This window comes from Gymnodraco acuticeps, unplaced genomic scaffold (assembly GCF_902827175.1).
Source record: "Gymnodraco acuticeps unplaced genomic scaffold, fGymAcu1.1, whole genome shotgun sequence".
In the NCBI taxonomy this organism is placed as follows: Eukaryota; Metazoa; Chordata; class Actinopteri; order Perciformes; family Bathydraconidae; genus Gymnodraco; species Gymnodraco acuticeps.
Genome location: NW_022990042.1, coordinates 6,440,173 through 6,461,756, shown reverse-complemented (window position 1 = coordinate 6,461,756; position 21,584 = coordinate 6,440,173).

The window sequence follows — 21,584 nt, the reverse complement described above, 5'->3', positions numbered from 1 at the left end:
CAGATCAACTGTGTAATGTAAGGTAGCTTCTAGCTTCATGTCGAACACTGACAGTAATTCAACATTTCCCATAGAGCTTTCTTTGAAATCACCAGGTAACGCTAAAAAACACAACATTTAGATTTTATGACAAAGTGTTTATTTAATATATCTGGCTAGCTATAGCTACTTGCTAACGGTTTAGCTTACCCCCGCGATTCAAAGTAACGTCAACGTAGCTATAATTTATGCTTTGCTTACATGTTGACATAACTTGTAAGTTTACTGACATTTACATACCTTGTTCACCTGGCTCAGGTGGTGGCTCTGGGGTTGTTGTGTGAGCCACCACTTGAGAATTGCCGTATTTTTTATTTGAAAAATGTCTAATGTCCATCTTCAGAAACTCCGCGTCCGCGGCTGAAAGTTTAAAGTTTAAACACTGTCACAGAGGAGAGGTCAGCCAATAAAACACGTTTATTTCCATGCAACTCTCAGATTGGTCTGGTGGTTGCCTCTGTTGCATTCACTGAACACGGGAAATTACAATTCTGCCATCCTCTAGGAGGTGAAGTACGGTTAATGTATTATATTATTGAGGGAGAATTTGTCCGGGGCTAAAGAAAAAACATCCGGGGCTAAAGCCCTGGATGCCTACCCCAGGCGACAACCATGCTGCTGACCAATCAGAGCTCAGTGTGCGGAGTTTAAAGCGATCAAGTCATATTACAGGAGAAAGGAAATACAGAAAAGCTGCCGTCGCAGGAAAGACGGCCGGCAAAAATCACCGACTGTGTGAACGTGAACATTAATAGAATATCACCTCCCATCTTCAGAGCAATCTGACTATTATAACATTAGCGTTAAGAAAGCTTACTTAGATATATGCCACAACATAAGTAACCGGATCAAAGTAACATTAAGTACAGTCCGCGGCATATCACTTCATAATGTATCATATATTTTCTTATCTGAGTCAGCTGAGCCGTATCTGGCCGTGCAACACTCACAGTGTCACATACTGTATGCAGAAGTATTATTTTAAGCAACACATTAAGTTGACGAAACACTCGAGACAAATGTAATTAAAGTCAGATCGTGTTTTAGACGGGTCAGTGATATCATAAACCTGTTAATGTACGCATTCAAACACTTTTTCTTTTGCCAGCTGTATTCACCTTGCAGGTGCAGCTATGTGGCTTTTATCCTGGATAAAGTGTTTAAGACATGGATGTTTAAAGTTTAACTTCTTCATTTTTGACTAGTATTAAAGTTCACTTTTCATTCAGGAAGCATGACGCTGCGCTGTCACCCCTTTCATGTGAACGCGCACCTAACTAGATAGGAAACGGCTGGCTTGAGCGATCCACTTGATAACCAGCGTCGTAGTACAGTTTACGTTAGTTTACGCTGTAAAAACTCTACGCTCATTAGTTTCACCAAAATAAGTAAACGCCTCTCAATGGAAAACTTAATGGAGTTGTTTATTGTCGGTGTTATGCCGTAGGTTGAAGCCTTGCCGTGGATTGAAGCCTTGTTCGCGGGGACGCGCAAAGGTGACGTCATCGCCTGTATTGAGCGTTCGCCGTTTTCTAAGCTTTTTTCACCCTTTTCAAAGCTTTTTTTCTCTCTTTTGAGTGATATATCAGATTAAACAGCAAACGGCTGAATAAATAATGTGCATACAATTGCGAGGAGGCTCGTTTTAAGGACACGTTTCTCAGATCTGTCACAATCTTCGTATTGGAATAAATTTACGTTTTTTAGTGTATAGTCCCACTCTGTTATATTCCTCCTTCCTACAGAACAGACAATGACGGGATAATATGTGATTTGTCAGTAGGCCTATAGTCCTATTTCTTAAAACCTTCTCTGTTGTTTAAGTGTCTGATAACCACGAATAGTAAGCAATAGGGGTGTAACGGTTCACAAACATTTCGGTTCGGTACGTACCTCGGTTTTTTGGTCACGGTTCGGTTCGGTACGTTTTCGGTACAGCAGAATTTTTTTCACAAAACAAAACATATATATATATTTGTTTGTATTATTATTAAACTGTGAATAATGTATTCACTCAAATAAATAGAAAATATAATAAAATAAACATTAACATTATTTCGATGAACTGAAATAATCTGTATTTGAACTTTACTGTACTAGTAGGCTACTCACAAAACATAAACTATTAGTTTTGGGTTTTTAATTATTATTAAACTGTGAATATTCACTCAAATAAATACAAAATATAATAAAATGAACATTAAGGTGCAGCTTTTCGATGAACTGAAATAATCTGTATTTGAACTGTACTAGTACCTAAGCAGCCAGTTTGACATTAGGACTTGCTTGTCATTGTATTTTCATGTTTTTTTAAAGAAAAATGAACTTGTCCACATTGCTTGCCGAAAGGGCAGATCTGCTGGCACTAACAATGTCTCCTGCTGTGGAAAACACCCTCTCGCTAGGGACAGAGGTAGCAGATACAGCCAGGTAGCGCTTTGCTAACATGGCAACATAAGGATATTTGGCGTTTGTAATAGCTTTGGCTCGGTCTGAACTTTTTGCGAGTGGTGGAGGCTTACATGCTAGTGGGAGTTGGGTTTGCACTTCAGTCTTTTTTCTTTTGGTACCGGTGATATTCACGTTCGGGTGATGCCTTTTCAAATGAGTGCAAGTCTGATGTATTGCCAGCCGCGTAACCAATGTTAGTTGAACAATGCCGACAAACAGCTTTGGTTCGGTCCACCTGTCTTTGTCCGTCATCCTTGTACGTAACTGCGAAACCAAAATGTTCCCAAACCGGAGACTTCAATGATGCTGGAGGATTTTCAGCTCAACTTGATCTGCGTTCGCCATTTCGACAGTTCCTCAAATTACTGACTAAATTTGAACGCATCCCTGTGACCAGCTCTCATAGTATGCCTCTCATCCAATGAAATGACTTGCTCGCTCTATGACGTGTTGAACCCAATGTGAGCAAATTACTCTGAATGCTGCGACGCAGCACCTGAGATTACTTCCAAAAAGTTGTTCACGTTCTCAATTTTTTACGTTTAACGATATATGCGTTCGGTACACTTCGGTATACACCTGTACCGAACCGAAGGGCCCGTACCGAATAATTTCGGTACGGGTACGTGTACCGTTACACCCCTAGTAAGCAATGATATAACAGTAATGATATCACATATATGATCATGTCAGACACTGTGTTATTTTCAATCAAGCCTAAAAGATAATGTGTTCAAACTGGCTTCACTCACTTGAATTGCTCCTTTGAATATCATTTTTATATATTCCTACTCAACACATGTTTGTATTGTAATGCCACTCATATTTTTTATTTTTTTTTTTAAATTGTATTTTAATGTGACATTGAATGCTTTGAAAGGTGCCCTAAAATAAAGTGTATTATTGATCTTATATCTGTGCCTCTATTACATTACATTTTCTATCACACTATTAATGTTCCTTATTTTAGACTAGGTTAATCCTGGTGTCAATAGGGAAGATCTGCACTGTTATACATAACATGTTCAGAGCAGGTATTTCTCCTGCCGGATTTGGAACCCCCCCTACTGTATATCTTTCTCCAGGATAGTCACAACTTCACCAAAATCACACTGGTGTTGCCTGTTCCCCTCTAGTTTGTGCTCACAAAAGCATTTTACTCTGGGCCCTGCAGGTACAAAACTAAAGAGGGGCTTCCATATCCAGCAGTGCAGTTGTTAGAGCTGCCGGCTTTTGAAGCGCCCCCTGTAATTTTGGCCAGGATAGTCACAACTATTGTCCATTGTTAGTGTAGCAGCCAAAATCCTATATAACTAAAACAGCCGCTGAGGCACTAGTTAGCGGATCTTACGCAGGGCAATGATCATCCAAGTCCAGACAAGAACCTCCATTTGTGCATTTGATTCCAATAATAAAGTACAATGAACAGGTTTCCTATATCTCTTTTCCTTAAGCCTTTCCTATGGCTTTCCCTTGTGTGGCTTGAAACACCCTGGTAAAAAAAAACGTTTGCCTACTAGTGCTCTGGCTCCCATCACCCACCTGTCTCCAATATATACAATTACACCAGGTGCTCTAATCACCCAGTGCCCAAACATGCCTTCAAAATAAAAGCATGGAAACTACTTTAACTTATGACACTAACTAAGAATACATTTACAATAAACACTATAAACAGCAAGAAAATAAATGTTAAACTATTAAATAATATAAAGAGATATATAGCTCCAAGTCCAACAGTTAGGGTTGACACTAGGATTTAGGGTTTGATTTCTAACTATTGAACAGGAGTACCAACACTTGATTCCCTTCACTTGATTCAAACACTGAGTAAGTGCATTGAACAAATCAATGACTGGATGTGTCAGAACTTTCTCCAATTAAACAAAGATAAAACTGAGGTAATGGTCTTTGGAGCCAAGGCAGAACGTATAAAAGTTAGCGCTGAGCTTCAGCCTGCAATGTTCAAAACAACAGATAAAGCCTGAAATCTAGGTGTAGTCATGAACTCTGACCTGAGTTTCAACAGTCACATTAAAACAGTTACTAAATCAGCCTACTATCACCTAAAGAACATATCTAGGATTAAAAGACTAATGTCACAGCAGGATTTGGAAAAACGTGTCCATGCTTTTATCTTCAGTAGACTGGACTACTGCAATGGTGTCTTCACAGGTCTCACTAAAAAATCTATTAGGAAGCTGCAGCTGATTCAGAACGCCGCTGCTCGAGTCCTCACTAACACTAAGAAAGTGGATCACATCACTCCTGTTCTGAAGTCTTTACACTGGCTTCCTGTGTGTCAAAGAATAGATTTCAAAATACTGCTGCTGGTTTATAAAGCACTGAATGGTTTAGGCCCAAAATACATTTCTGACCTCCTGCTAAATTATGAACCATCCAGATCTCTCAGGTCTTCAGGGACTGGTCAGCTTTCTGTCCCCAGAGTCAGAACTAAACACGGTAAAGCAGCGTTCAGTTATTATGCTCCAAATATCTGGAACAAACTCCCAGGGCAATGATCATACGCTGTCACTCACACCCTACGCTGTCACTCACACCTACGCTGTCATTGGAGGCAGTCACAATTTCTACAGGCTCGCACTTACCTGTTAGCATCTGGCATCTGTTAGCATCTGTTAGCATCTAGCAGCATCTAGCTCTCCTGCTTACAAACTTTTAGCCATCCCTGCTTATACAAGTAGTAGTTTTAGTTGTCTGCGAACTGTGGAGGCCTACTCCCACCTGTCGAGTGCGGCTGTACTGAGGTGTTTTTCCTCCGGAGACGTCGGGAAGAGACGGAGCGGCTCCACCTGTTGCTGCATGCGATTTGCGATTTACGAAGGCCTGCTCGTCGCGAAGAGACGGAGCGGCTCCACCTGTTTTCTGCCTGCGATCTGCGATCTACGGAGGCCTGCTCCCACCTGTAGAATACGGCTGTACTGGAGAGGTTTTTACCCCGGAGTCGTAGCGGAGAGACGGAGTGGATCCACGCTTCGGGCTTTGCCTGCTTCCACCGGGCGTGTGCTGCTGTGCGGAGGAGGATTTACCACCGCTGGGGCCTGCTTTCCACCTGTCCTGGTTCTGCTGTTGCAGAGGCCTGCTTTCACCCCGGGGATACCACGGAGGGACCGGAGCGCTTCCACGCTGCTGTATTCACCTGTCCTTTGCTGCTGTGCTGATTTTGCTCCAGGAACATCGCGGATACTGTGTGCTGGTCTGGGAAAATGGCCCATATCGGGATTCTGCTGTGCCTGTTAACTGTTTTGGACTATGAGAAGATCTCTAGTCATTCTGAGAAGACTACTGGATTCAGGTCTGTTCTGCCACCCGCAGTGGGCATCCCCTGCAAAGGTTCGGATGTGTTGCTCAAACAATTACCGGTTGCCTTGTCACAGTCAATCTGCTCGAAAAAATATGTTTGTCTTTTTTATTTTCCTGCGATGATGGTTCTTCAGGACTGCTTCTTAAGCTCTAATCACACTCTCGCAGACTTTTCCGGTGTTTCTAAATTAGATGACAATGTATTTGTGTCGTTTAAGAGGAAAAGATGCCTGTTTTTTGTTTTGTTATTACTGTCAGGAAATGTACAACCTAACCCTGGTCCGCCCAGTAGTAGTAGTCAGATCGCTACTCCTGCTGATTTTAAAGCTAGGTCTGGGTTGGGTTTCATCCACTTGAATGTGCGCAGTCTGTTAGGTAAACTAGATTTTGTCCGTATCTGGGCAAAATCGACTGACGCTGACGTCATTGTCTTATCAGAAACATGGCTAAACAAATCTATTTTGGCCTCTGACATTGCCTTAAATGGTTTTAATGTGTATCGTACCGACCGGCCTAATAAAGGTGGTGGCGTTGCCATTTATTTTAAGAATAAGTTCAGTGTAACCACATTAATTTCCAAATCGATCAGTAAGCAATTTGAATTTTTAGCCATAAATATAGAAGTGGCAAAGGGTCAACAGGTCATGGTAGTGAGTTCTTACAGACCCCCCTCAGCTGTCAAAGACTCCTTGTCTTCACTAGCAAATCTTTTATCACAACTAGACTACAAGGAAATAGTGCTACTTGGAGATTTTAACTGGGACTGGTTAACTGCAGTGTCAGAGGATTTTAAAAACCTTTGTATCTCTTTGAATGTTACTCAGATTGTTGACAGTCCTACTCGCCCAAATATTATGTCCCCTAATAAATCCTCCCTAATTGATCTCATTTTAACTAATGTTCCCCATAAATATTCATCTGTGGGAGTATTTGCAAATGATCTGAGCGATCACTGTGTTGTAGCCACAATTAGGGACACTAAAGTCCAAAAGGATAAACCTCGCATTATCATTAAGAGAGACAAAAAACATTTTGTTGAGCAGGGTTTTGTGCATGATCTGTTTGATTTTGATTGGGGTAAAATCGATCTGTGTGCTGATGTGGAAACCGCATGATCTTATTTTTATCTTGGTTTTATGGAGATCATTGATAGACATGCACCCCTGCGTAAATTTAGAGTAAAGGGACGAGACAATCCTTGGTTTTCTGCTGAGCTGTCTAGTCTCCTTCATGAGAGAAACAAGGCCTGGGCAAAGGCTAGGCAATCAGGCTCAGAGGTAGAGTGGCTGCGTTTTAGGCAGCTAAGGAATAGCTTCAATTCAAATGTCAAAAGTGCAAAGTCGAAGTACTATTTGTCAGTTACCACAGAAAACCTAAATAATCCTAGGAAATTTTGGAAAGCAATAAAATCGATATCCACCGGTGAGATCCGTAATGAGCTACCTCCGTGCCTTACCACAGCATCTGGCACTATATCGGACAGGGCCACTATGTTAAATTGCTTTAATGAGCATTTTGTGTCCTGCGGTTCTATGTTTGATTCTGTGACTAACTCTGCTTCTGTGAACACCCCAATCCGTGACTCTGAACAATGTGGTCTGGAAAACCCTTTCAGTTTTACTCCTTTTACTGTCAATGTTGTTCATGAAGCCTTATCTAAGCTAGATCCTAAGAAACCGGCTGGCCCGGACAACGTAGAACCTTTCTTTTTAAAGATAGCTGCAGATTTTATTGCTCTTCCTCTTACTACTCTTTTTAACCTCTCCCTCAGCACAAATGCAATTCCAAAAGTATGGAAGTCAGCTTATGTCTTGCCTTTGCTAAAAGGAGGGGAGGCAACTATTTTAAATAAATATAGGCCAATCTCTAAATTGTCAGTTCTGGCGAAGGTGCTCGAACGCCTAGTGAGTGAACAGGTAAAGGAGTTTTTATGTAAAAATGATATCCTGTCTAAACATCAGTCAGGCTTCAGAAAACAACATAGCATCATCACTGCCACAATGAAAGTGGTGAATGACATTACGAGTATTTTAGACAATAAGCAGAGTTGTGCAGCTCTATTTATTGACCTTTCCAAAGTGTTTGATACCGTCGATCATCGCATCTTAAAGCAGAGGCTACTCAGTATCGGCATATCCAGCCATGCAGTAGGTTGGTTTTTGAACTACCTCTCTGAAAGGTCCCAATGTGTTCACTTTGATGGGCTGTCTTCTGAGTGGTTAAACATTGCTAATGGTGTTCCTCAAGGTTCTGTTTTAGGTCCACTTTTATTCTCCATATATATCAACAGTTTAGGTGAAAATGTGGATGAAGCTACTTTACATGTTTATGCTGATGATACCGTGATGTATTGTGCAGGTCCCTCCATTAAGGAGGCTGGTGTTAAATTACAGGCTGTTTTTAACATTATTCAGACTCAGCTTGCTGAACTTAAAGATCAAATGCAAAGCTTTTTGTATAATTGCCAGTACAATCGAAATCATATAGCTACAACACTATCTAAGATATTGCAGTATTAAAATCGGAGATAATATGAGTCTGGCAATGCGCAATATTAATTTTGTTCAACCCCCAACATCCGGTTTCACTATGAGTGGTCGCATTTTCGAGAGCTCCCGCTTTGGCGGTTATTCCTCACGATTTTTTACATATTTCATCCTCCTGACAATATGGATTATGGACTCCTACCTCAACTCATCAATGAGGCAACATCACTTAGAGAAGGAGAGTAATGAAAGCGGGGATAAAATGAACCACAATGACTTTTACCTTCTCAACGGCTGGGAAAGGAAACACCTCGCTTTTGGAAGTGCAAGCATTCATGCATTATTAACTGCAAACCCGACGCGAAAGTACTTACCCCCGTCAGGCAAACTAGACCGAAGAAGTATGATCGTCTTGGTCTTATTGTTAGCGGGAGACATCCATCTGAATCCGGGCCCGGTGCAGACAAGAAGCCAGTCCTGCAGGCTCGAGGGGCTAGCATCTCAATTAGCATCAGAACTAGCATCTCTTCCGCTGCAACAACAACTACGCGACGACAACAGAGACCGTGGAGACAGCGGAGACCAAGGAATAAACGGAGACTTCGAGATTCCCCCGGGGACGCCTCGGCAGACAGACACGCATGAGGCAGTGACAAGAGGAAGAGAACCGAGATCCGAGGGAACAAATATCCGCCATGTTGTTAGCCATGTTGTTAGCCACCCTGCTAGCATATCAACGGCTAAAGCTACAACGAAGAGACATGCCTTATCTTTCTTACAGTGCAGACGCTTTTCTGCTTGCTCTTGCCTCTGCTTACTTTTTATGCTGATTTTCCTATTCTTATTCTCTGAAAACTTCGAGCAGCGGCTCCTGGACATTAACTTATCACTGGGACAGTTCATCTTCGTAAATAGACGGAGGGTTTCAGCCATACTTCAACATTTTTACGACGACGTCAGTCTTACAATAGCGTGGCCTAGCAACAGCTAAAGCCTGGTAGGCTACTGCTATTTAGCTTAAGCTAGTTGGTAGCAAAATGCCTCCGTTCTCTACAGATGACTTCCAGAAACTTATACAGAAGATGGCTGTGTTGGAAATGAAAATGCAACGGTTGGAAGTTAACGTGGAAGTGAATGGACTATGTCGTGGGAATGACACGACTTTACCAGTGTTGCAAAGTAATGGAGAAGGGTATGCTAACTCACAGCTAGTTAGCAGCTACAAGGATTCCAAGGAACAGGAGGGCTGTGTACCGGGTAATAAATCTACAAGTGATAGTCCTCCCTGGAACTCTCTGGGTGCAAAGCCTAAGAGTAAATCACTTCCATGGGATTTGGGAGGACGGATAACAGGCAGAGCCCAGAGCTCCGAAATCTGTGATGCGACCGGCTGGCCTGCATTGTTATCACCCAGGAAGAGCGCCTCTTCAACCCCTATTCATACTAGGAAACAGCAGTGGACAGCTGCTAAAGGGAGAATTACAAACAATCCTCCTAAACCACCAAGTGTGCCAATCCAGAACAGATACGCTCCGCTGACCGAGAACCGGAGATCTGATGACCTGGATAACCTGTCCTCTTCACGCAGCAGGGTAAGGACCAATAGCTACTCTAAAAGTAAAAGGCTAGAGGGAAAGCTAACGACTGGGCCTGAAACTCTGATTGTGGGTGACTCTGCTGTAAGAGATGTAAAAGGTCTGTGTAATAAGAACAACACCAAAGTACTCTGTTTTCCCAAGGATGTGGTCTCTGACTTGGCTGAGAAGATCCTGCATATTGTGGCTGAACATCCGATTGTGAAGAATGTGGTACTGCACATTGGAACAAATGATGTTGTGAAACAACAGTCAGAAGTGCTGAAAGAAGACTTTAAACGTTTGTTGGAAACTGCCAGCTCTCTAAATGCAGAGGTGTTCATCAGTGGCCCTCTACCGCCAGTCAGAAGAGGAGTGGAGAGATTCAGCAGATTGTTTGCACTGAACACCTGGCTTTCAACGGCCTGTACTGACCATTCTGTTCATTTTATTGACAATTTTAACTTTTTCTGGGATCGCAGACATCTTTTCAAGGCAAATGGAGTTTGCCTGAACAAGTCAGGAGTGAAATTGTTTATCTCTAACATATTCAACTGCCTGCGTCATCAATCTGTTCCCTCTGCCAAGGACAAGCGGCAAGAGGAATCAAAACACGAGAAAGACACAACACATCACGCAGAAAACCCTGAAGAATTATCACTGCACCCGCCTGAGGAATGTTCTGATTATGGGAGACATATGAGACACATGGAGGAGTCTCCACTGCCTCCCCCCCCTGTCAACGCCTTTGAGGATACTCCGTTCACCCTTTCACCCTCCTGGAGATCGATGAACACACAAAGGAGATACAGAGGGTTGGCACCGATTCCTTCCTGGAGTTCAAAGACCAAACGAAGGCGATACGCAGGGCTGGCACCATGTCCTTTACCCCCGCTCCTCAACGACGCCCACCAAAATCACCGCGGAGACGCGCACCATCTCCCCCGTCCTCATCACCGCGCCTACGTCAACCACCTCCCCCCCCTGGCAGCATGTCCTCTACCCCCGCACCATCTAGCCCGTCTCCATCACCGTGCCTACGTCGACCACCTCCCCTCCCTTCGAGGGGGCTTCTGCAGTCTCCGAAGCCTGATAAGGATGTGTGTGTACAAAACACAACAAACTCTTACTGATATGTGATGGGTCCAGGCTCAAGGGCGTATGGCACTCTCAACTCTTTCCAGGACATGTCGGGGCCCTGCCTGCCAGTAGCTTTGCCGATATCTGTGTTGATAGGTAATAGATTAAGAGCGGTGAATCATAGAAACAGGAAGCGCTCAAACGTTTGTGTGAGTGTATCTAATTTAGCAGTGATTCCATGTCAGCCACAGCTTGTTACAAAAAACATGACTGATAGTGTGTTTAACAAACTTAAACTAGCTTTATTAAATGTCAGGTCTTTGGCAGGAAAAACATTTTTAATCAATGATTTAATCACTGAGCACAATCTCGATTTTATGTTTTTAACAGAGACTTGGATTGAACAAAATAACAGTGCAGCTGTTCTTATCGAATCAACCCCTCCCAACTTTAGTTTTATGAGTCAGGAAAGAATGCATAAGAAAGGGGGTGGAGTTGCTATTCTGTTCAATAATTCCCTTCAATGCAGGAAGACATCGTATGGAAACTTTGATTCTTTTGAATATGTGGCCCTTCGGCTGAAATGCTCCTCTCGAGCTCTGTTCCTAAATATCTATAGACCACCCAAATACTGTGCAAGCTTTTTTGATGACTTTACTGAACTGCTGTCTATAGTGTGTATTGACTTTGACCGTCTAGTCATTGTTGGTGATTTTAACATCCATGTTGACAACCCCCAGGACAGAGGGGCTAAAGAACTGTTTTGTGTTCTTGATAGCTATGGACTGACTCAGCATGTGACGGAGCCCACGCACAATAAGGGGCACACTCTGGACTTAATTATCTCAAAGGGTCTGAATATCTCTAAGGTTGTGGTGACTGATGTTGCACTCTCTGACCATTCCTGTGTTTTCTTTGAGAGCTCTATTTCTGTTCACAAAAATGTTCAAAAAGAGGTAACCACAAAGCGATATTTAACTGAAAATACTAGGGAAATGTTTACTCAGAATTTCTCTTCCACACTTGCCCCTGCCAACATCTCAGTAAATGAGCTAGTAGATCATTTTAATTCAAAAATTAAAAATGTTATAGATGCCATTGCTCCAACTAAGGTAAAGGAAGTGTCTGGCAAGAAAATATCTCCATGGAGAAAGGCCATGACCGTGAAAACAGAAAAAAGAGAATGTCGAAAAGCTGAACGCAGGTGGCGAAAAACAAATCTCCAGGTTCACTTTGAAATCTATAAAGAGAGACTTGGCCTTTATAATTTGGAATTGAAAAACGCACGACAATCGTTCTTCTCTGACATCATTACCAAAAACAAAAACAACGCACTTGCCTTGTTTGCTACCGTCGACAGACTAACTAACCCCCCAGTGTCAGTAGCCTCTGAATTTCTATCCACCAGGAATTTCAATTCCATCAGATTAATGATAAAAACCTAGAGGACATTATTCAACTTCTGAAATCCTCCTCTTGCTGCCTTGATATTATTCCAACAGGATTTTTCAAAGATGTTTTGCCTTGCATGGCCTCAGATCTACTTCATATAGTAAACAAATCTCTTCACTCAGGTATTTTTCCACAGGCCCTGAAAACTGCAGTCATTAAACCGCTCTTAAAAAAGAATAATCTAGATGCTTCAGTAATGAACAATTACAGGCCCATATCAAACCTCCCATTTCTAGGTAAAATCATTGAAAAAGTTGTTTTTCAACAGTTGAGTAATTTCTTGCATTTAAATAACTGTTTTGATGTGTTCCAGTCAGGCTTTCGTCCAAACCACAGCACTGAGACTGCTCTTGTAAAGGTCTTTAATGACATCCACTTAAACACAGACAGTGGCAGAACTTCAGTGTTAGTATTATTAGATCTCAGTGCTGCGTTTGACACTGTTGACCACAGCATATTACTAGACCGACTGGAAAACTGGGTGGGACTTTCGGAAACAGTTCTGAATTGGTTTGAATCCTACTTAAAGGACAGAAACAACTTTGTTTCTATAGGTAAATACACATCTGAGTTGACAAATATGACATGTGGGGTTCCTCAAGGCTCCATCTTGGGGCCTCTTCTCTTTAACATCTACATGCTACCACTGGCTCAGATAATGAAGAACAACAAAATAAGTTACCATAGCTATGCAGATGACACACAAATTTACGTAACAATTTCACCAGGAGACTATGCTCCAATTCAAACACTGAGTAAGTGCATTGAACAAATCAATGACTGGATGTGTCAGAACTTTCTCCAATTAAACAAAGATAAAACTGAGGTAATGGTTTTTGGAGCCAAGGCAGAACGTATAAAAGTTAGCGCTGAGCTTCAGTGTGCAATGTTCAAAACAACAGATAAAGCCAGAAATCTAGGTGTAGTCATGGACTCTGACCTGAGTTTCAACAGTCACATTAAAACTGTTACTAAATCAGCCTACTATCACCTAAAGAATATATCTAGGATTAAAAGACTAATGTCACAGCAGGATTTGGAAAAACTTGTCCATGCTTTTATCTTCAGTAGACTCGACTACTGCAATGGTGTCTTCACAGGTCTCACTAAAAAATCTATTAGGAAGCTGCAGCTAATTCAGAACGCTGCTGCTCGAGTCCTCACTAACACTAAGAAAGTGGATCACATCACTCCAGTTCTGAAGTCTTTACACTGGCTTCCTGTGTGTCAAAGAATAGATTTCAAAAATACTGCTGCTGGTTTATAAAGCACTGAATGGTTTAGGCCCAAAATACATTTCTGACCTCCTGCTAAATTATGAACCATCCAGATCTCTCAGGTCTTCAGGGACTGGTCAGCTTTCTGTCCCCAGAGTCAGAACTAAACATGGTAAAGCAGCGTTCAGTTATTATGCTCCAAATATCTGGAACAAACTCCCAGAAACCCTGCAGGTCCGCTACAACTCTGACTACTTTTAAATCCAGGCTGAAGACTTTTCTTTTTGTCGCTGCTTTTAATTGAACTATTCATATCTTAGACTGCACTGTAACTTTTATCCATGTACTTTTTTCTTTTAATGTTTAATTGCACTGTAACTTTTATCCATGTATTTTTTCTTTTAATGTTTATTTTATTAGCTTTTCTTTTTAATGACTGATTTTAAATGCCATTTTCTTAATCTCTTTCATTTTTTGTAAAGCACTTTGAATTGCCTTGTGTTGAAAAGTGCTATATAAATAAACTTGCCTTGCCTTGCCTTGCCTTACAACGGAGCCTCCCTCCCCCCCCCACCACCACCACCACCCCACACCACGACAAGCCGGTTGCTGTAACGGACAAAGACAAATATCTGCAAGCTGACGACATTGTGCATTTAAGCAACAAAAATGGACTACATATTTTTCATCTGAACACTAACAGCCTGAGACACAAACTGGCTGAACTCAGGCAGCTATTCATGAACGGTAAGGCAAGCATATTATGCTTTTCTGAGACCAAATTGGATAATTCCATTACAGATTCAGAGATTGAAATTGAAGATTATCTTGTAGTGAGAAGGGACAGGAACGTGAATGGAGGTGGTGTCTGCATGTACATACATAAAGACACCAATTTCAAAAACCATACTGACCTGCATCATGAAAATATTGAATCTGTGTGGGTTGAAATTCTTTTTGACAATGCTAAATCTGTAATAGTCGGGACAATCTATAGACCACCGGAACAGAGTGACTTTTATGATACATTAGATGGGTGTTTGGCTGATGTGGGGAATGTAGAGACAATTATTATTGGAGACTGGAACACGGATATGCAACGTAAAGACACGTCCGTCTTCAAGTCCTTCAGTAGGATTTGTGATCTGCACGGCTTCAGCCAGCTAATCACCCAACCCACCCGGGTATGTGAAACAACACAAACTACCATTGATCTCATTCTGACCTCTGACAAGTCCAGGATCTCCAGTAAAGGGGTTATAGCATGCGGGTTAAGTGATCATTATATGATATTCTGTACCCGCAAAAAGCTAAAACAAAGGGCCGGCTGTCACAAAACAGTCATATCTAGAGACCTCAAAAACTACTCTAGCGAGGCCTTTAACCTAGAACTGGAGAGCCTGGACTGGTCAGATGAGCTCAGTGGTACACAAGTTGAAGAAACATGGCTTGGAATCAAAAACAAATTCTCTGCAATACTCAATGATTTGGCCCCCCTAAGAACAACCAGGGTAAAAAATCGCGCTGAGCCGTGGATGCACTCCGGCATACTGACCGCCATGAAAACCAGAGACAAAAAATGCTCTGAGTTTCATAAAAGTCAGTCAATCCACGAGCAGTGAACTCCAGGCCCACGTGACTGAACTCAAAATTGAAAGAAACAGACTAAGAAATGACGTAAGCTCCATGATCAAAACTGCCAAAAAGAATTTCATCAATGTCAAAACTGAGGAAAACAAAAATAAACCCCGTGAACTTTGGAAATTACTCAATAACCAGCTTGGCTGCAGTAAAAAACTCAAAACGAGATTTTCTAACTTAAACATAAAGACAGATAACAGGCTCATCACAGACAAACTGGATGTGGCCAAGTACTTGAACATTTTTTTCACAAACATAGCCACAACTCTTGTAAATAAATTACCCTCCCACTCAGGGCTTTTTGGAGTAGATCACATCATGACCTACTACAAAAACCTAGGGGTACGCAAAGATGATTTCAGTCTAGCAAGGGTAACAACAGCAGAGGTACTCATTAAACTGAGCACCCTCCAACCTAACAAGGCCACTGGCCACGACAATATCCCCTCCAAATTCCTCAGAGACTCAGCAACCGCCATCTCACCAGTCATAGCTCACATAATTAACCTCTCCATAAAACAGGGAAAAGTACCCAAAGACTTCAAAATTGCAAGAGTAACCCCCCTGCACAAAAAGGGCAGCAAATTGGACCCAGGCAACTACCGCCCTGTTTCTATACTTACCTCCATCTCGAAAGTCATGGAAAAAATAGTATATGAACAGGTCGAAAAGTACCTCGCGGAAAATAAACTAATCTATGAATTTCAATCTGGCTTTAGAACATCCCACTCCACTGACACATGCCTTCTTTATTTGAGCGACCACATCAAACAAGAGGTGGACGAGGGCAAGTACTTGCGGCATGGTGATGCTGGACCTACAAAAGGCTTTCGACACTGTCAATCACCCCATTCTGATTGACAAGCTAAAAGCAATTGGTTTTGATAAACTATCGGTGAGCTGGATGCAATCCTACCTGGAGGGGAGAGAACAGATGGTGGAGGTAAACGGTACTCTGTCCCCCCCCCTCCCAGTGAGCTGTGGTGTTCCACAAGGAAGCATATTAGGTCCGTTACTGTTCCTAATTTATGTAAATGACATGTCATCAGCATGTGACTGCAACTTGTTCCTGTTCGCGGACGACTCAGCCCTGCTGGTCTCTGACAGGAACAGGTTGCAGGTTGAAAAAACCCTCAGCTCCGAGCTCGGCACAATCTGCAACTGGCTCGCCGATTATAAATTATCATTACACCTGGGTAAAACAGAGTCCATTCTCTTCGGTTCGAAACATAATCTCAGCAAATCCGACGACTTCTCAGTTGCAGTGGGCGACATTATTGTCACAAGTAAGAAGGAAATTACATACCTAGGATCTATTCTTGAGGCAAACCTCTCCTGTGACAAAATGGCATCCAATGTAATAAAAAAAGTCAATCAAAGAACTAGATTCCTATACCGGATCTCCTCTCTGGTAAACAAAAACACCCTGAAAACTCTGGCTGGAGCACTCATTCAAGGGTACTATGACTATGCTTGCACGTCATGGTACCATAGCACCTCCAAGGCGCTAAAAATAAAACTTCAAACATCGCAAAATAAACTGGTCAGTCTACTGCTTGACCTTTCATCTAGAACCCACCTCACCTCTGCCCACTTTGACAACCTAGGATGGCTTAGAGTAGACGACAGAGTACAGCTACTTGCAATGGGCCTGGTCTACAAGATCCACTACACCTCTATGGTACCCATGTACATGTCAAAATTCTTCCCAAAGGTCAAGGAATACCATGATCATAACACCAGAGGGAGCTCCACAAATCATGTGAAACCCAGATTTGGCACAAAAAAGGGGGAATACACGTTTCGCAATTATGCCACATCAAGGTGGAACGCTCTTCCCACAACTGTAAAGGAAAGTAAAACTATACTTACCTTCAAAACCTCTCTTAAAGAGCACCTTCGGGGAGAGCATTGCAAAACTGGCCCCGGTAATGGTACAAATCTCAACCTGTCGTTCAATGGACAGCTTCCCCCCCCCCCCCCCCATCTATGTATATACTCGCATTTTAGACTCTGTTACTAACTGTATATCTGTAGACTTGGTATGTCTTAAATGTCCGGTTAAGATGTATTAGAACGAAATCTAAAATGAAAATTGTAAACAAGCAATCTGTATGTAAAAAAACCACCTGTATGTAAATTGTAAATAAGCCATCTGTATGTCAAATATGTCTTATATGTCTTAAATGACATGATGAATTGGAAATGGGGGACCCTGATGTAAACAAGACGAAAGTCTTTCTCTGGTCTGCATCCCCTTAATAATTGTATGTTTTGAGCTGTACTGTACCCAATATACAAGCTGTTAATAAACTTTTCAATCAATCAATCAATCAATCAAAGTCCGACGATTTATTTTCTCCGCCGCTCCTCCGCAAGATGGCGGCGCGTGACGTCAGATGTGCCAAACATATTTCCACCTGGCTTATCAATCACAGCGGCTTCCGCCGATAGTACAACTAGTTTCGTCTATCATGTCTGATTCTGAGTAGACTATAGACTAAAAGCTTTAGGAATCCAAACTATAACATATAATAAGTACCCTGTATCAAGATTGATGCAAAACAAGTGAAATTTGACCTTTTTAGAGAGGTTTAGAAAAATAAAGTCCAGGCGCTCTGAGTGAGCCTCTGAATTAGCCCCGAGCGAAAAATGCTCGCAGCGGCTCACAGCGGCTTCCGCCGATAGTACAACTTAGTTTCGTCTATCATGTCTGATTCTGAGTCGGAGGCCACCCAATATCTGGAGTATGTTGTCGACATCCAACCATATCTATACGAGCCTCTGATGTCGAAGAGGAAATACAAGGAAACGTCACCTGATATCACCGATGAAAGTGCTGATGGCGATGATTCAAGTTCGCCATCTGAGGAAGAGGCCGAGGGTGCTGAGAATTGGTGTAGATGTGGAAACTGCCAGACCATGCCTACAAGCCGAGAAAACAAGTGCTGCCACAACTATGGGAAAGTGAAGGAAGAGATGGGAGAATAAGTCTGCATCACCGACTGTAGGACGTTCGACATTTCCCGTTATGAGTGGAGGAGCGATGAATGAGCTGCAGATAAACTACAATGCGTGTAGTGAATTAGCCCCGAGCGAAAAATGCTAACCTATCACTCCTAGCGCCCTTATTACTTATCCTAGCTCCACATCCAACACATTGTTTATGATCGTAAAGACACAGAATCTAACGGTGCCCACCTCTATAAGCAATAAAACTGCAATTCCGTTATCTGCTGTGCTCCGTGCGCTTTGAAATCTAATCAAAAGTTGTTTACCTCAATTCTTTGGCGTTTCTGCATCGCCCGGCTCTTTCGTTCTTTCAGTGGTTTCTTGTGCTGAAATATGGAGGGGACGGCTCCGGGTTTCAGCCTCCGACGTGCTATTAATGCTTCTGCACCAACAGACTTGATGATTATGATCCGCGTTTACGTTAGCAAGCATCGCTAACACTCAGAGCTAACGCTGTACTGGAGAGAATATGTGTAAAGAAGCCGGATATAAAAAGTACTTTCCTTGCGGCAAAAAACCCGCGAGAGAGATAGCGTTTTGAGCTCCATACTGTTTCAGAAATAATGCTTGATGAGGTTTGGAACATAATATGGCGTTTAATCATGGCAGCGTTTAGCTGATTTTCTGTCGGTAGACAGCCTTCTCTTCACAGAGCTCACCGCTTGCATGAGGATGCTCCAAAGGGGCGTGGCCAGCAGCAGCTCGGTTACATTTAAAGGGCCAGACCCAGAATCAGCGCTTCTGTAACAGGGCTCAAATAGAGGGGTATGAGGCATGGCTACAATCGGTGATCTGTTTGATATGTTTGTATAGATATGGCCCTATAATATATTGTTCAAATATAGCATAATAGGTGAGCTTTAATACATGTATTAGTTACTAGACCCTCCAGAAAACGCGATTATGCGATCGCATAATTTACCGCATAATCAGCAAAATGGCGCAGATTATTAAAAGGGCGCATAATCCCCGCATTATTCCACACAAAATTGAGGAAAAAAAAGTTAACTCGTCTTGAAGTGAAGTAGTGATGATGATGATGATGATGATGATGACGCGACGTCATCAGCTCGCGCATCACAGAAGGTAAACAACACCGTAGTGAACGTGTGGAACTCACACAAGAGAGAAAACACCAAGATGAAAAAATCTAATCCATCTCATTTACCGACGAACATTTCTGCTAAAGACCAGGCAAAGCAGTACCCCGATGTCTTGCACGAAAGTGGGGGGAAACTATTCTGCACCCCGTGCAACTGTGTTGGAGCATAAGAGAAAATCGACGGTGACGACCCACTTTGATTCATTCAAACATTCGAAAATGCTTTCTGCTGCTGCGGACAAGAAAGCCAAACAACTCACGTTCACCGAGGCATCAACCTCCAAAACCCTTTCGAGGGCTACAAGAAACAAAGTGAGTAGCCTACAAGATTGAACCTGGTCAGATAACGAACAAGTAAATGAAAACAGAATGAGGCGGAGAAGTGTGTGTATGTGTGTGTGTGTGTGTGTGTGTGTGTGTGTGTGTGTGTGTGTGTGTGTGTGTGTGATTAAAATAGCCCAATTGCTTTTACAATAAATAAACATTTCATGTGTTTAATTGAATAGTAAAGGTGTTTAACGTTAGTGGCAGGTTGTGTGTGAGAGAGAATAAATAAGACAGCCCAATATTTAAATATATTTTTTAGAATATTTCGCAACTTTCCGCATAATTAGCAACTTCCCGCAATTTCGTTTTTCTGGAGGGTCTAAGTTACTTACATCAGTGACTATGGTGTACAGCATGTTGGAGTACACCCATCCATTCTGGCACCCTCTGGTCTCATTGAGTCCGTACTCCCTGATGGCACCAACAGACCAGTTCACAGGGACAAACATCTGACACTTGCTGAAGGTCCCGTGATCCTCTCGGGGCAGAGTCAGGTTCAGCTGCTCATCTGTGGTCAGGTTAGAGTCTGCCCGAAGGATCCAGTCTGTGTTACAGTGTCGCTCTGGATCTGACTCAATAAATACAAAGCTTGCCATGATAAAAGATTGCAGAAGATTTGGAAAGCAAAGTGCGATCAAAGTGAGCTCTTGGAATAAACCAAATTCTCCAATGTTCCTTAAGATTTCTCCAAAATCGACCATGTTGATGACCTTTCTAGTTCTCAGGGTGCGACTGCAGGACAGTTCCTCTTATTAAGAGATGAGCCTCTTTGTGTTTGTTCAAAAGTACTGCACCACACGTTTCTAAAAACATCCATTAATGTTTAACTAGACAAAGTATATTCAAGAACACAGCACACTGCCCCCCATAGTGTTGCTGTGCCAGCCATAGACCGGGGCCTGCACATATCTCCTTTCAAGATCTCCTTTCTAAAAGCCTTTCCATTTAATAACGAGATGCTGCATCACAATAATGTTTTAATTCTCAATATACACATACTGTATACACATACACACCACTCAAGTGTCAAAGATATCCAGTAATTTCCCTACTATTGCAAATAAGGCCAACATTAAACAAGATTAGATGTTCCACATGGCCAAACAGTCAGTTTACATTTCACAATCAACTCTAAAAACTAAAACTAACTTATTCCACGCTTAAACTGAGAGGGAAGTTCCACCTGTTATTTTGGTTTTCCCTAATGCAGAGAATATCTAGTGTGACCAGATGATGATGGGTAAAGCTTGTGTCTTGGGAGTTCTGGGGGTTCTTGCGGCCTCCAGTCCATTATATTATATTGGGCGGTGGTGGCGAAGTCCATAGGGACTTGCCTTGGGGTTCAAGTCCCCGAAAGACCAAGTGCTCACTGTCCCTGAGCAAGGCACCGTTCTCTACACTGCACCGTACTTAATGGCAGCCTAATGCTCCTAACACTGGGATGGATAAAATGCAGAATGTAAATGTCCCCTCTGTGGGACGATTAAGTGTATATAATAAATATTCAGTGCAATTTTTTTTTAGCAATACTCAAAGTTGCATTCTTTTCTTGCAAGGAGAGGACGGTAATTGCTTGTAAGAGTTTCCAGAAGTCCCCAACACCACATACACGGCAGATAGTTCAAGTTAGTGCTTGAACTCTTAGTGCAGGTTTTCCCTCCCTGCACCTCACTATCCGCAGTAATATTTGAGATGTTTTGGCTTGAATTTCACCAGGTCCTGAGACATCACACTCAATGTCATCATGGAGGGTTTAACTTTCCTTGTTGCTTATGAATTTGTGGTGCTACTGTACAGAGCAACATGAATTCTGGTTTAGTCTTATCTGAAAAAACAGGACACAATTTGGTATTTGGGAAAATTCAGGACAGTTCCAATT